Source organism: Pristiophorus japonicus, unplaced genomic scaffold (genome assembly GCF_044704955.1).
Source record: "Pristiophorus japonicus isolate sPriJap1 unplaced genomic scaffold, sPriJap1.hap1 HAP1_SCAFFOLD_193, whole genome shotgun sequence".
NCBI lineage: Eukaryota > Metazoa > Chordata > Chondrichthyes > Pristiophoridae > Pristiophorus > Pristiophorus japonicus.
In genome coordinates this window covers 560,466-573,983 of record NW_027251621.1, presented here as the reverse complement: position 1 = coordinate 573,983, position 13,518 = coordinate 560,466, and positions in this window count along the sequence as shown.

The following is a 13,518-nucleotide window of genomic DNA, read 5'->3' as shown; positions in this document are numbered from 1 at the left end:
ATCCCGTATGCATTCTATGAATTCCTCCTCCAGGCTACCCCGTGCGATTTGATTTAACCAATCGATATGTAGGTTAAAATTCCCCATGATTACTGCCGTTCCTTTTTCACATGCCTCCATTATTCCCTTGATTATTGTCCGCCCCACCGTGAAGTTATTATTTGGGGGCCTATAAACTACGCCCACCAGTGACTTTTTCCCCTTACTATCTCTAATCTCCACCCACAATGATTCAACATTTTGTTCATTAGAGCCAATATCGTCTCTCACAACTGCCCTGATATCATCCTTTATTAACAGAGCTACCCCACCTCCTTTCCCTTCTTGTCTATCTTTCTGAATCGTCGGATACCCCTGTATGTTTAATTCCCAGTCTTGGCCACCCTGCAACCACGTTTCTGTAATGGCCACCAAATCATATCCATTTGTAATGATTTGTGCCGTCAACTCATTTACTTTATTTCGAATGCTGCGTGCGTTTAGGTAGAGTGTTTTAATACTAATTTTTAAACCATGATTTTTAGTTTTGACCCCTCCTGCAGCCCCTTTATATTCAGTGGCCCTTTTTGTTTTTTTGCCTTGGGTTTCTCTGCCCTCCACTTTTACTCATCTCCTTTCTGTCTTTTGCTTTTGTCTCCTTTTTGTTTCCCTCTGTCTCCCTGCATTGGTTCCCATCCCCCTGCCCTATTAGTTTAACTCCTTCCCAACAGCACTAGCAAACACTCCCCCTAGGACATTGGTTCCGGTCCTGCCCAGGTGCAGACTGTCCGGTTTGTACTGGTCTCACCTCCCCCAGAACCGGTTCCAATGCCCCAGGAATTTGAATCCCTCCCTGCTGCACCACTGCTCAAGCCACGTATTCATCTGCGCTATCCTGCGATTCCTACTCTGACTAGCACGTGGCACTGGTAGCAATCCCGAGATTACTACTTTTGAGGTCCTACATATTAATTTAGCTCCTAGCTCCTTAAATTCGTCTCGTAGAACCTCATACCTTTTTTTACCTATATCGTTGGTACCAATGTGCACCCCGACAACTGGCTGTTCACCCTCCCTTTTCAGAATGTCCTGCACACGCTCCAAGACATCCTTGACCCTTGCACCATGTCATTAGAGGAACGGACCTCCTGCTCAGCAGTTATAAAGTGATTTGAACATCTCTTTCAGCCAGGTGTGGGCACTTTCAAAGGGGCCAAAGTCAAAATCTACATCACACAGGATGCTAGACTGGTCCATCACAAGGCCAGAGCTGTACCCGATGTGATGAGGGAAAAGATTGAACATGAACTAGACAGGCTTCTGCGGGAAGGCATTATATCACCTGTGGAATTTAGCGACTGGGCAAGTCCCATCGTCCCAGTCATGAAGCCTGATGGATCCGTACGAATCTGTGGGGACTACAAATCTACCATAAACAGAGTCTCCCTACAGGACCAGTACCCGCTGCCCAGAGCGGAGGAGTTATTTGGCACATTGGCTGGAGGTAAACTTTTCTCAAAATTAGACCTCACATCTGCGTATATGACGCAAGAATTGACCGAGGAATCCAAGCTACTCACCACCATCAACACACATCGAGGCCTTTTCATGTACAATCGATGCCCATTCGGCATCAGGTCGGCAGCTGCCATATTCCAGCGCAACATGGAGAGTCTGCTCAAGTCCATCCCGGGGACGGTTGTATTTCAAGACCACATACTTATCACAGGCAGGGACACCGACTCCCATCTTCGTAATTTGGAGGAAGTACTAAAGCGGTTGGATCGGGTAGGCCTACGAGTCAAAAAATCCAAGTGCCTGTTTCTCACACCCGAGGTTGAGTTTTTGGGCAGAAGGATTGCCGCTGATGGAATCCGCCCAACAGAGTCCAAAACAGAAGCAATTCGCCTGGCACCCAGGCCCCGGAATGTCTCAGAACTGCGTGCCTTTCTCGGACTATTCAACTTTACAGTCCTGTAGCGAGAAACGATTAATAGTTACTTTATAATCGCCGCAAATCCTGACCGTGCCATCACTTTTGAGTACTGGAACAATCGGGCTGGCCCACTCGCTGAATTCCACTGGGGAGATGATACCCTCATGTTGCAGCCTGTTCAGCTCAATTTCCACTCTCTCCCTCATCATGTGAGGTACCGCTCGCACCTTGTGGTGAATGGGTCGTGCCTCTGGGACCAAGTGGATCCGCACCTTCGCCCTGAAAATGTTTCCAACGCTGGCTCAAAAAGGGAAGGAAATTTGTTAAGAACCTGGGTACATGAGGCCTCATCGACATGTGATAGCGCTCGGATGTCATCCCAGTTCCAACGGATTTTGCCCAGCCAGCTCCTTCCAAGCAGTGTAGGGCCATCGCCCGGGACAATCCAGAGTGGCAGTTTGTGCACCGTGCCCTCGTAGGTGACCTTGACCATGGCGCTGCCCAGGACAGTGATAAGCTCTTTGGTGTACGTTCTCAGTTTCGTGTGGATGTGGCTCAGGGCTGGTGTGAATGCCTTGTTGCACCACAGTCTCTCAAACATCTTTTTACTCATGATGGATTGGCTAGCACCAGTGCCCGGTTCCATGGCTATGGGTAAGCCATTCAATTTTACATTTAGCAGTTTAGGTGGACATTTCATCAAAATTGTGTGCACCCCGTGTACTTCAGCATCTGCCTCCTCTCTCTGAGGCTCGAAATTGCTTTGAACCACCATGGACCGATCTTCCTCTGCCACGTGGTGGTTAGCAGGTTTTGCAGAGCTTGCAGCTCGTTTGCAAGCTCGTTGGAGGTGCCCCATTGTTCCACAGCTCTTGCAAACATACCCTTTGAAGTGGCATGAATAGGCTGAATTGAAGCTTCCACAATGCCAACAAGGTGTGAATTGCCTTGCATTCATCCTTTGTTGGGGACTCTGAGTCATCTGGGTCACCTGAGGCCTGCTGGCAGTTGCAGACTCATGGTTTCTGCCCTGTACATTTCTGCTTGCAAACACAGTTCCAGTTAATTTATGAACATTGCTCGCACTTCTGTGCTGAGAGATTTGTTTGGTGTTATCACTGGTGGACATAAACGCCTGTGCTATCACAATGGCCTTACTGAGGGTCGGTGTCTCTGCAGTCAAAAGTTTTCGTAGGATAGTCTCGTGGCCAATGCCCAGTACAAAAAAGTCTCTGAGCATTTGCTCCAGGTAGCCATCAAACTCACATTGTCCTGCAAGTCGCCTTAGCTCGGCGACGTAGCTCACCACTTCCTGACCTTCAGATCGCTGGCACGTGTAGAACCGATACCTCGCCATCAGCACGCTCTCCCTCGGGTTAAGATGCTCCCGAACCAGTGTACACAGCTCCTCATACGACTTATCTGTGGGTTTCACTGGAGCCAGAAGATTCTTCATGAGGCTGTAGGTCGGTGCCCCGCAGACCGTGAGGAGGACCACTCTCCTTTTTACAGCGCTTCCTTCTCCATCCAGCTCATTGGCTGCAAAGTACTGGTCTCGCCATTCGACATAGGCTTCCCAGTCCTCACTCTCCGAGAACTTCTCCAGGATGCTCACAGTTTGCTGCATCTTTGCGTTAGATTCGTATACTCGTCGCCAGTTATTGTGTTCCAAACACAGATGAGACTGCACACAGGGAGGTTAAAGTAACAGTGACCTCAGTCTTTAATAAGACACTCCAGAGTGAGGAACAGGCCTTAGGGGCCGGCTTATATACGGTACTCTCAAGGGATGCTGGGATCCCTTGGGACTTCAGGGGATGCGCTCCCTGGTGGCGGAACATGGGAGTGCATGCTTTACAGATACACAACACACGCCACCACCCAGATTAGTGTCATCTGCAAACTTGGAGATATTACATTCAATTCCTTCATCTAAATCATTAATGTATATTGTAAAGGACCCGTTTATTCCCACTGTTTGCTTCCTGTCTGCCAACCAGTTCTCTATCCACGTCCATACATTACCCCTGGTTCTCCCTTATCCACTCTACTAGTTGCATCAAGGACAAAGAGTGTTAAAAAGATAAGCCTGAAGGCTGTGTCTCAATGTGAGGAGTATTTGTAATAAGGTGGATGAATTAACTGTGCAGATAGCAGTTAACGGATACGATGTAATTGGGATTACGGAGACATGGCTCCAGGGTGACCAAGGCTGGGAACTCAATATCCAGGGGTATTCAATATTCAGGAAGGATAGACAGAAAGGAAAAGGAGGCGGGGTAGCGTTACTGGTTAAAGAGGAGATTAACGCAATAGTAAGGAAGGACATTAGCTTGGATGATGTGGAATCTGTATGGGCAGAGCTGCGAAACAGCAAAGGGCAGAAAACGCTAGTGGGAGTTGTGTACAGACCATCAAACAGTAGTAGTGAGGTTGGGGACAGCATCAAACAAGAAATTAGGGATGCGTGCAATAAGGTACAGCAATTATCATGGGTGACTTTAATCCACATATTGATTGGGCTAACCAAACTGGTAGCAATACTGTAGAGGAGGATTTCCTGGAGTGTATTAGGGATGGTTTTCTCGACCAATATGTCGAGGAACCAACTAGAGAGCAGGCCATCCTCGACTGGGTCTTGTGTAACGAGAGAGGATTAATTAGTAATCTGGTTGTGCGGGGCCCCTTGGGGAAGAGTGACCATAATATGGCAGAATTCTTTAAGATGGAGAGTGACACAGTTAATTCAGAGACTATGGTCCTGAACTTAAAGAAAGGAAACTTCGACAGTATGAGACGTGAATTGGCTAGGATAGACTGGAGAATGATACTTAAAGGGTTGACGGTGGATAGGCAATGGCAGACATTTAAAGATCACATGGATGAACTATAACAATTGTACATCCCTGTGTGGCATAAGAACAAAAAAGGGAAGGTGGCTCAACTGTGGCTAACAAGGGAAATTAGGGAAAGTGTTAAATCCAAGGAAGAGGCATATAAATTGGCCAGAAAAAGCGCAGAACTGAGGACTGGGAAAAATTTAGAATTCAGCAGAGGAGGACTAAGGGTTTAATTCAGAGGTGAGACACTCGCCGCAGAATACCCAGCCTCTGACCTGCGCTTGAAGCCACAGTATTTATGTGGCTGGTCCAGTTAAGTTTCTGGTCAATGGAGACCCCCAGGATGTTGATGGTGGGAGATTCGGTGATGGTAATGCCGTTGAATGTCAAGGGGCGGTGGTTACTCTCTCACTTGTTGGAGATAGTCATTGCCTGACACTTGTGTGGTGCGAATGTTATTTGCCACTTATCAGCCCAAGCCTGAATGTTGTCCAGGTCTTGCTGCATGCGGGAATGGACTGCTCCATTATCTGGGGAGTTGCGAATGGAACTGAACACTGTGCAGTCATCAGCGAACATCCCCACTTCTGACCTTATGATGGAGGGAAGGTCATTGATGGAGCAGCTGAAGATGGTTGGGTCCAGGACACTGCCCTGAGGAACTCCTGCAGCGATGTCCTGGGGCTGTGATGGGTCACCTCCAACCACCACAACCATTCTTCTTCAAGTATATTAATTAACATTAATACACTATTCAGTATACACAGTTCCCTGTGTAACACACTGTTCAGTCATCATCATCATAGGCAGTCCCTCGGAATCGAGGAAGACTTGCTTCCACTCTAAAAATGAGTTCTCAGGTAACTGAATAGTCCAATAGGGAATTACAGTCTCGGTCACAGGTGGGACAGATTACATCGATATACGGCACAGAAACAGGCCATTCGGCCCAACCAGTCCAAGCCGTGTTTATGCTCCACTCGAGCCCCCTCCCGTCTTTCCTCATCTAACTATATCAGCATAACCCTCTATTCCCTTCTCCCTCATATGTTTATCCAGCCTCCCCTTAAATGTATCGATACTATTCGCTTCAACCACTCCCTGTGGCAGCGAGTTCCACATTCTCACCGCTCTCTGGGTAACGAGGTTTCTTCTGAATTCCCCATTGGATTTCTTGGTGACTATCTTATGTTGATGGCCTCTAATTAGATGTGCTCGTCCCCACAAGTGGAAACACTGTGTCTACGCTATCAAAACCTTTCATCATTTCAAAGACATTAGGTCACCCCTCAGCCTTCTTTTTTCAAGAGAGTCGTTGAGGGAAAGGGAGGGTGGGACTGGTTTGCCGCACGCTCCTTCCGCTGCCTGCGCTTGGTTTCTGCATGCTCTCGGCGACGAGACTCGAGGTGCTCAGCGCCCTCCCAGATGCTCTTCCTCCACTTAGGGCGGTCTTTGGCCAGGGACTCCCAGGTGTCAGTGGGGATGTTGCATTTTATCAAGGAGTCTTTGAGGGTGTCCTTGTAACGTTTCCTCTGCCCACCTGGGGCTCGCTTGCTTTGGGAGTTTCATGTCGGGCATGCGGACAATGTGGCCCGCCCAATGGAGCTGGTTGGGTGTGGTCAGTGCTTCGATGCTCGGGATGTTGGCCTGGTCGAGGACGCTAATGTTAGAGCGTCTGTCCTCCCAGGGGATTTGCAGGATCTTGCAGAGACACCATTGGTGATATTTCTCCAGCAATTTGAGGTGTCTACTGTATACAGTCCATGTCTCTGAGCCATACAGGAGGGCGGGTATCACTACAGCCCTGTCGACATGAGCTTGGTGGTAGATTTGAGGTCCTGGTCTTCAAAAACTCTCTTCCTCAGGCGACCGAAGGCTGCACTGGCACACTGGAGGTGGTGTTGGACCTCATCATCGATGTCTGCCCTTGCTGATAATAGGCTCCCGAGGTATGGAAAGTGGTCCACGTTGTCCAGGGCCACGCCGTGGATCTTGATGACTGGGGGCAGTGCTGTGCGGTGGGGTCAGGTTGGTGGAGAACCTTTGTCTTACGGATGTTTAGTGTAAGGCCCATGCTCTCGTACGCCTCAATGAAGATGTTGACTATGACTTGGAGTTCAGCCTCTGAATATGTGCAGACGCAAGCATCGTCCGCGTACTGTAGCTCAACGACAGAGGTTGGGACCTGGCCTGGAGAGGCGAAGGTTGAACAGGTTCCCACTGGTTCTGTAGTTTAGTTCCACTCCAGCGGGGAGCTTGTTGACTGTGAGGTGGAGCATGGCGGCGAGGAAGATTGAGAAGAGGGTTGGGGCGATGACACAGCCCTGTTTGACCCCGGTCCGGACGTGGATTGGGTCTGTGATGGATCCATTAGTAAGGATCACGGCCTGCATGGAGCAGGCGGAGGATGTTAACAAACTTTTGGGGGCTTCCAAAACGGAGAAGGACGCTCCATAGACCCTCGCGGTTGACAAAGTCAAAGACCTTTGTAAGATTGAAAGAGGCCATGTATAAGGGCTGGCCCTGCTCCCTGCATTTTTCTTGCAGGTGTCGCGCTGCAAAGATCATGTCTGTTGTGCCCCGTAGGGGAAGGAATCCGCACTGTGACTCCGGGAGGAGCTCCTCGGCCACAGGGAGGAGACGGTTGAGGAGAACTCTAGCGACAACGACAAGTGGCTGATAGCAGGGAGATTCCCCTGTAGTTGCCGCAGTTGGACTTTGTAAAGTCCTGTCCCCTCAGTACAGACTCACACGAGGCATGTCGTGAAGTCAAGGTCACTCTGGACCTGCACCTTTATTTCACAGCTCTGGAATGCTGCACTTGCCTGAGACCTGTTCTCATATACCTGTCTCTTGCAAGTGCACCCCTGGTGGTAAGGTATGCTGGTGGTTACAGGTCATATCTTATTACAGTCATGTATAGTATGTTAGGATACAGTTATATATAATAATGTAAGATACATGACATCTTGTGCTCGAGTTTAAAATGGTACATTCGATCCACTTTGAAAATGCATCTACAACTACGAAGAACATTTTGCCATGAATGGGCCCACATAGTCTACATGCACCCGCGACCACGGTTTGGTAGGCCAGGGCCAGGGGCTCAGTGGAGCCTCCCTGGGGACATTGCTGAGTCGGGCACAAATGGTGCACCTTCGGACGCAGAGCTCCAAGTCCGCATCAATACCAGGCCACCAGACATGGGATCTTGCTATGGCCTTCATGAGAACGATCCCCGGGTGCTCGCGGTGGAGCTCCCGGACAAATGCCTCTCCACCTCGCAGAGGCATGACTACTCGGCTGCCCCACATCAGGCAGTCTGCTTGTAGTGATAGCTCATGCATGCGCCTGTGAAAGGGTTTTAATTCCTCGGGGCAGGCATCGCGAGTCTCTGGCCAGTCACTGGTTAGGACACATCTTTTTACTAAGGATAACGTGGGGTCGCTGGCCGTCCAGGCTCTGATTTGGCGAGCTGTCATGGGCGAACCTGTGGACTCAAAGGCATTGATTGCCATGACTATCTCACAGTCCTGTTCGTCAGACCCTTCCGTGGTCGCCAGGGGTAGCCTGCTGAGCGCATCGGCACAGTTGTCTGTGCCTGGACTGTGCCTTATGGTATAGTCGTAGGACGCCAGCATGAGTGGCCACCGTTGAATTTGCGCCGAGGCGTTAGCGTTTATTGCCTTGCTCTCGGATAGGAGGGACGTGAGGGGGTTGTGGTCGGTTTATAACGCGAACTTGGCCCCGAAAAGGTATTGGTGTATCTTTTTGACACCGTACATGCACGTGAGCGCCTCCTTCTCTACCATTCCGTACCCGCGCTCCGCCCGCGAAAATAACCTGGAGGCATAAGCTATGGGTTGTAATTTGCCCGCACTGTTGACATGTTGTAAAACGCACCTGACCCCATTCGCTGACGCATTGCATGTGAGAACTAGCTTTTTACCTGGGTCAAAGAAAGTCAAAAAACACTGTTGGAACACAGAAGGTTGCATGCCTTATTGAAGGTGTGTTCCTGGGCGTCCCCCCAAAACCAATCGCACCCCTTCCTGAGTAGCACGTGGAGAGGCTCCAGCAGCGTGCTTAAGTTCTGCATAAAGTTCCCAAAGTAATTGAGTAGCCCGAGAAAGGCGCGCAGTTCTGAGACATTCCGGGGCCTGGGTGCCAGGCGAATTGCTTCTGTTTTGGACTCTGTTGGGCGGATTCCATCAGCGGCAATCCTTCTGCCCAAATATTCAACCTCGGGTGCGAGAAACAGGCACTTGGATTTCTTGACTTGTCGGCCGACCCGATCCAACCGCTTTAGTACTTCCTCCAAATCACGGAGATGGGAGTCGGTGTCCCTGCCCGTGATAAGTATGTGGTCTTGAAATACAACCGTCCCCGGGATGGACTTGAGCAGACTCTCCATGTTGCGCTGGAATATGGCAGCTGCCGACCTGATGCCGAATGGGCATCGATTGTACATGAAAAGGCCTCGATGTGTGTTGATGGTGGTGAGTAGCTTGGATTCCTCGGTCAATTCTTGCGTCATATACGCAGATGTGAGGTCTAATTTTGAGAAAAGTTTACCTCCAGCCAATGTGGCAAATAAGTCCTCCGCTCTGGGCAGCGGGTACTGGTCCTGTAGGGAGACTCTGTTTATGGTAGATTTGTAGTCCCCACAGATTCGTACGGATCCATCAGGCTTCATGACTGGAACGATGGGACTTGCCCAGTCGCTAAATTCCACAGGTGAGATAATGCCTTCCCGCAGAAGCCTGTCTAGTTCATGTTCAATCTTTTCCCTCATCACATAGGGTACAGCTCTGGCCTTGTGATGAACCGGTCTAGCATCCTGTGTGATGTAGATTTTGACTTTGGCCCCTTTGAAAGTGCCCACACCTGGCTGAAAGAGATGTTCAAATCGCTTTATAACTGTTGAGCAGGAGGTCCGTTCCTCTAATGACATGGTGCAAGGGTCAAGGATGTCTCGGAGCGGGTGCAGGACATTCTGAAAAGGGAGGGTGAACAGCCAGTTGTCGGGGTGCACATTGGTACCAACGATATAGGTAAAAAAAGGGATGAGGTCCTACGAGACGAATTTAAGGAGCTAGGAGCTAAATTAATACGTAGGACCTCAAAAGTAGTAATCTCGGGATTGCTACCAGTGCCACGTGCTAGTCAGAGTAGGAATCGCAGGATAGCTCAGATGAATACGTGGCTTGAGCAGTGGTGCAGCAGGGAGGGATTCAAATTCCTGGGGCATTGGAACCGGTTCTGGGGGAGGTGGGACCAGTACAAACCGGACGGTCTGCACCTGGGCAGGACCGGAACCAATGTCCTAGGGGGAGTGTTTGCTAGTGCTGTTGGGGAGGAGTTAAACTAATAGGGCAGGGGGTGGGAACCAATGCAGGGAGACAGAGGGAAACAAAAAGGAGACAAAAGCAAAAGACAGAAAGGAGATGAGTAAAAGTGGAGGGCAGAGAAACCCAAGGCAAAAAACAAAAAGGGCCACTGAATATAAAGGGGCTGCAGGAGGGTTCAAAACTAAAAATCATGGTTTAAAAACTAGTATTAAAACACTTGACCTAAACGCACGCAGCATTCGAAATAAAGTAATTGAGTTGACGGCACAAATCATTACAAATGGGTATGATTTGGTGGCCATTACAGAAACGTGGTTGCAAGGTGGCCAAGACTGGGAATTAAACATACAGGGGTATCTGACGATTCAGAAAGATAGACAAGAAGGGAAAGGAGGTGGGGTAGCTCTGTTAATAAAGGATGATATCAGGACAGTTGTGAGAGACGATATTGGCTCTAATGAACAAAATGTTGAATCATTGTGGGTGGAGATTAGAGATAGTAAGGGGAAAAAGTCACTGGTGGGTGTAGTTTATAGGCCCCCAAATAATAACTTCACGGTGGGGCAGGCAATAATCAAGGGAATAATGGAGGCATGTGAAAAAGGAACGGCAATAATCATGGAGGATTTTAACCTCTATATCGATTGGTCAAATCAAATCGCACGGGGTAGCCTGGAGGAGGAATTCATAGAATGCATATGGGATTGTATCTCAGAACAGTATGTTACAGAACCTACAAGGCAGCAAGCTATCTTAGATCAGATCCTGTGTAATAAGACAGGAATAATAAACGATCACCGAGTAAAAGATCCTCTCGGAATGAGTGATCACAGTATGGTTGATTTTGTAATACAGATCGAGGGTGAGGAAGTAGTGTCTCAAACGAGCGTACTATGCTTAAACAAAGGGGACTACAGTGGGATGAGGGCAGAGTTGGCTAAAGTAGACTGGAAACACAGACTAAACGGTGGCACAATTGAGGAACAGTGGAGGACTTTTAAGGAGCTCTTTCATAGTGCTCGTTTCTCGCTACAGGACTGTAAAGTTGAGTAGCCCGAGAAAGGCGCGCAGTTCTGAGACATTCCGGGGCCTGGGTGCCAGGCGAATTGCTTCTGTTTTGGACTCTGTTGGGCGGATTCCATCAGCGGCAATCCTTCTGCCCAAAAATTCAACCTCGGGTGCGAGAAACAGGCACTTGGATTTCTTGACTCGTAGGCCTACCCGATCCAACCGCTTTAGTACTTCCTCCAAATTACAGAGATGGGAGTCGGTGTCCCTGCCCGTGATAAGTATGTGGTCTTGAAATACAACCGTCCCCGGGATGGACTTGAGCGGACTGTCCATGTTGCGCTGGAATATGGCAACTGCCGACCTGATGCTGAATGGGCATCGATTGTACATGAAAAGGCCTCGAGGTGTGTTGATGGTGGTGAGTAGCTTGGATTCCTCGGTCAATTCTTGCGTCATATACGCAGATGTGAGGTCTAATTTTGAGAAAAGTTTACCTCCAGCCAATGTGGCAAATAAGTCCTCCACTCTGGGCAGCGGGTACTGGTCCTGTAGGGAGACTCTGTTTATGGTAGATTTGTAGTCCCCACAGATTCGTACGGATCCATCAGGCTTCATGACTGGGACGATGGGACTTGCCCAGTCGCTAAATTCCACAGGTGATATAATGCCTTCCCGCAGAAGCCTGTCTAGTTTGTGTTCAATCTTATCCTTCATCACATAGGGTACAGCTCTGGCCTTGTGATGGACCGGTCTAGCATCCTGTGTGATGTAGATTTTGACTTTGGCCCCTTTGAAAGTGCCCACACCTGGCTGAAAGAGATGTTCAAATCGCTTTATAACTGTTGAGCAGGAGGTCCGTTCCTCTAATGACATGGCATGGACATCATCCCATTTCCAGTTTAGTTTTGCCAGCCAGCTTCTCCCCAGCAGTGCTGGGGGGTCTCCGGGGACAATCCACAGGGGAAGTCGGTTCACTGTCCCTTTGTGTGTGTCAGAGAGCATGGCGCTGCCGAGGACTGGTACGATTTCTTTGGTATAGGTCCTTAGTGTGGTGTCGACCCTTGTGAGTTTTGGTCTGTCTCTTTTATGCAGCCACAGTTGTTCAAATTGTTGAGCGCCCATGAAAGATTGACTCACTCCCGTATCCAGCTCCATGTTGACAGACATGTCGGCGGCAGTCGGGAGCAGCGTCGAGGAGGTGCGTGGAGAGGCCTATAAAAGGCACAGCAGGGAGTCCGGGGCCCAGCGTCGAGGAGGTGCGTGGAGAGGACTATAAAAGGCGTGACTTGTGCAGCTACAGTGAGAAGGCAAAAAGAAGTAGAAAGAAATCAAAAGGTGACGTCACAGCCAAGAGGGTAAGTGATTGGCTGGTGATTGGTGAGTAGTTTTTCTTTTTTCTCTTCTATATCAGTGAGTAACTCGGTCGGGTGTTATGCTCCTCCTGTACCATGTGGGAACTCAGGGATGACACCAGTGTCCCTGACGACTACGTGTGCGGGAAGTGTATCCGCCTCCAGCTCCTGACGGTCCGCGTTGCGGAGTTGGAGCTGAGGGTGGATTCACTCTGGAGCATCCACGATGCTGACAATGACGTGAGTATCATGTGTAGCGAGTAGGTCTTACCGCAGGGAAAGGGTCCACAGCCAGATAGGGAATGGAAGACCAACAGGAAGAGCAGTGCAAGGAAGGTAGTGCAGGAGTCCCATGTGGTCATCCCCCTGCAAAACAGATACACTGCTTTGGGTACTGTTGAGGGGGATGACTCATCAGGGGAGGGCAGCAGCAGCCAAGTTCATGGCCCCATGGCTGGCTCTGCTGCACAGGAGGGCAGGAAAAAGAGTGGGAGAGCAATAGTGATTGGGGATTCAATGGTGAGGGGAATAGATAGGCATTTCTGCGGCCGCAACCGAGACTCCAGGATGGTATGTTGCCTCCCTGGTGCAAGGGTCAAGGATGTCTCCGAGCGGGTACAGGACATTCTAAAAAGAGAGGGAGAACAGCCAGTTGTCGTGGTGCACATTGGTACCAACGACATAGGTAAAAAAAGGGATGAGGTCCTATGAGACGAATTTAAGGAGCTAGGAGCTAAATTAAAAAGTAGGACCTCAAAATTAGTAATCTCGGGATTGCTACCAGTGCCACGTGCTAGTCAGAGTAGGAATCGCAGGATAGCGCAGATGAATACGTGGCTTGAGCAGTGGTGCAGCAGGGAGGGATTCAAATTCCTGGGGCATTGGAACCGGTTCTGGGGGAGGTGGGACCAGTACAAACCGGATGGTCTGCACCTGGGCAGGACCAGAACCAATGTCCTCGGGGGAGTGTTTGCTAGTGCTGTTGGGGAGGATTTAAACTAATATGGCAGGGGGATGGGAACCAATGCAGGGAGACAGAGGGAAACAAA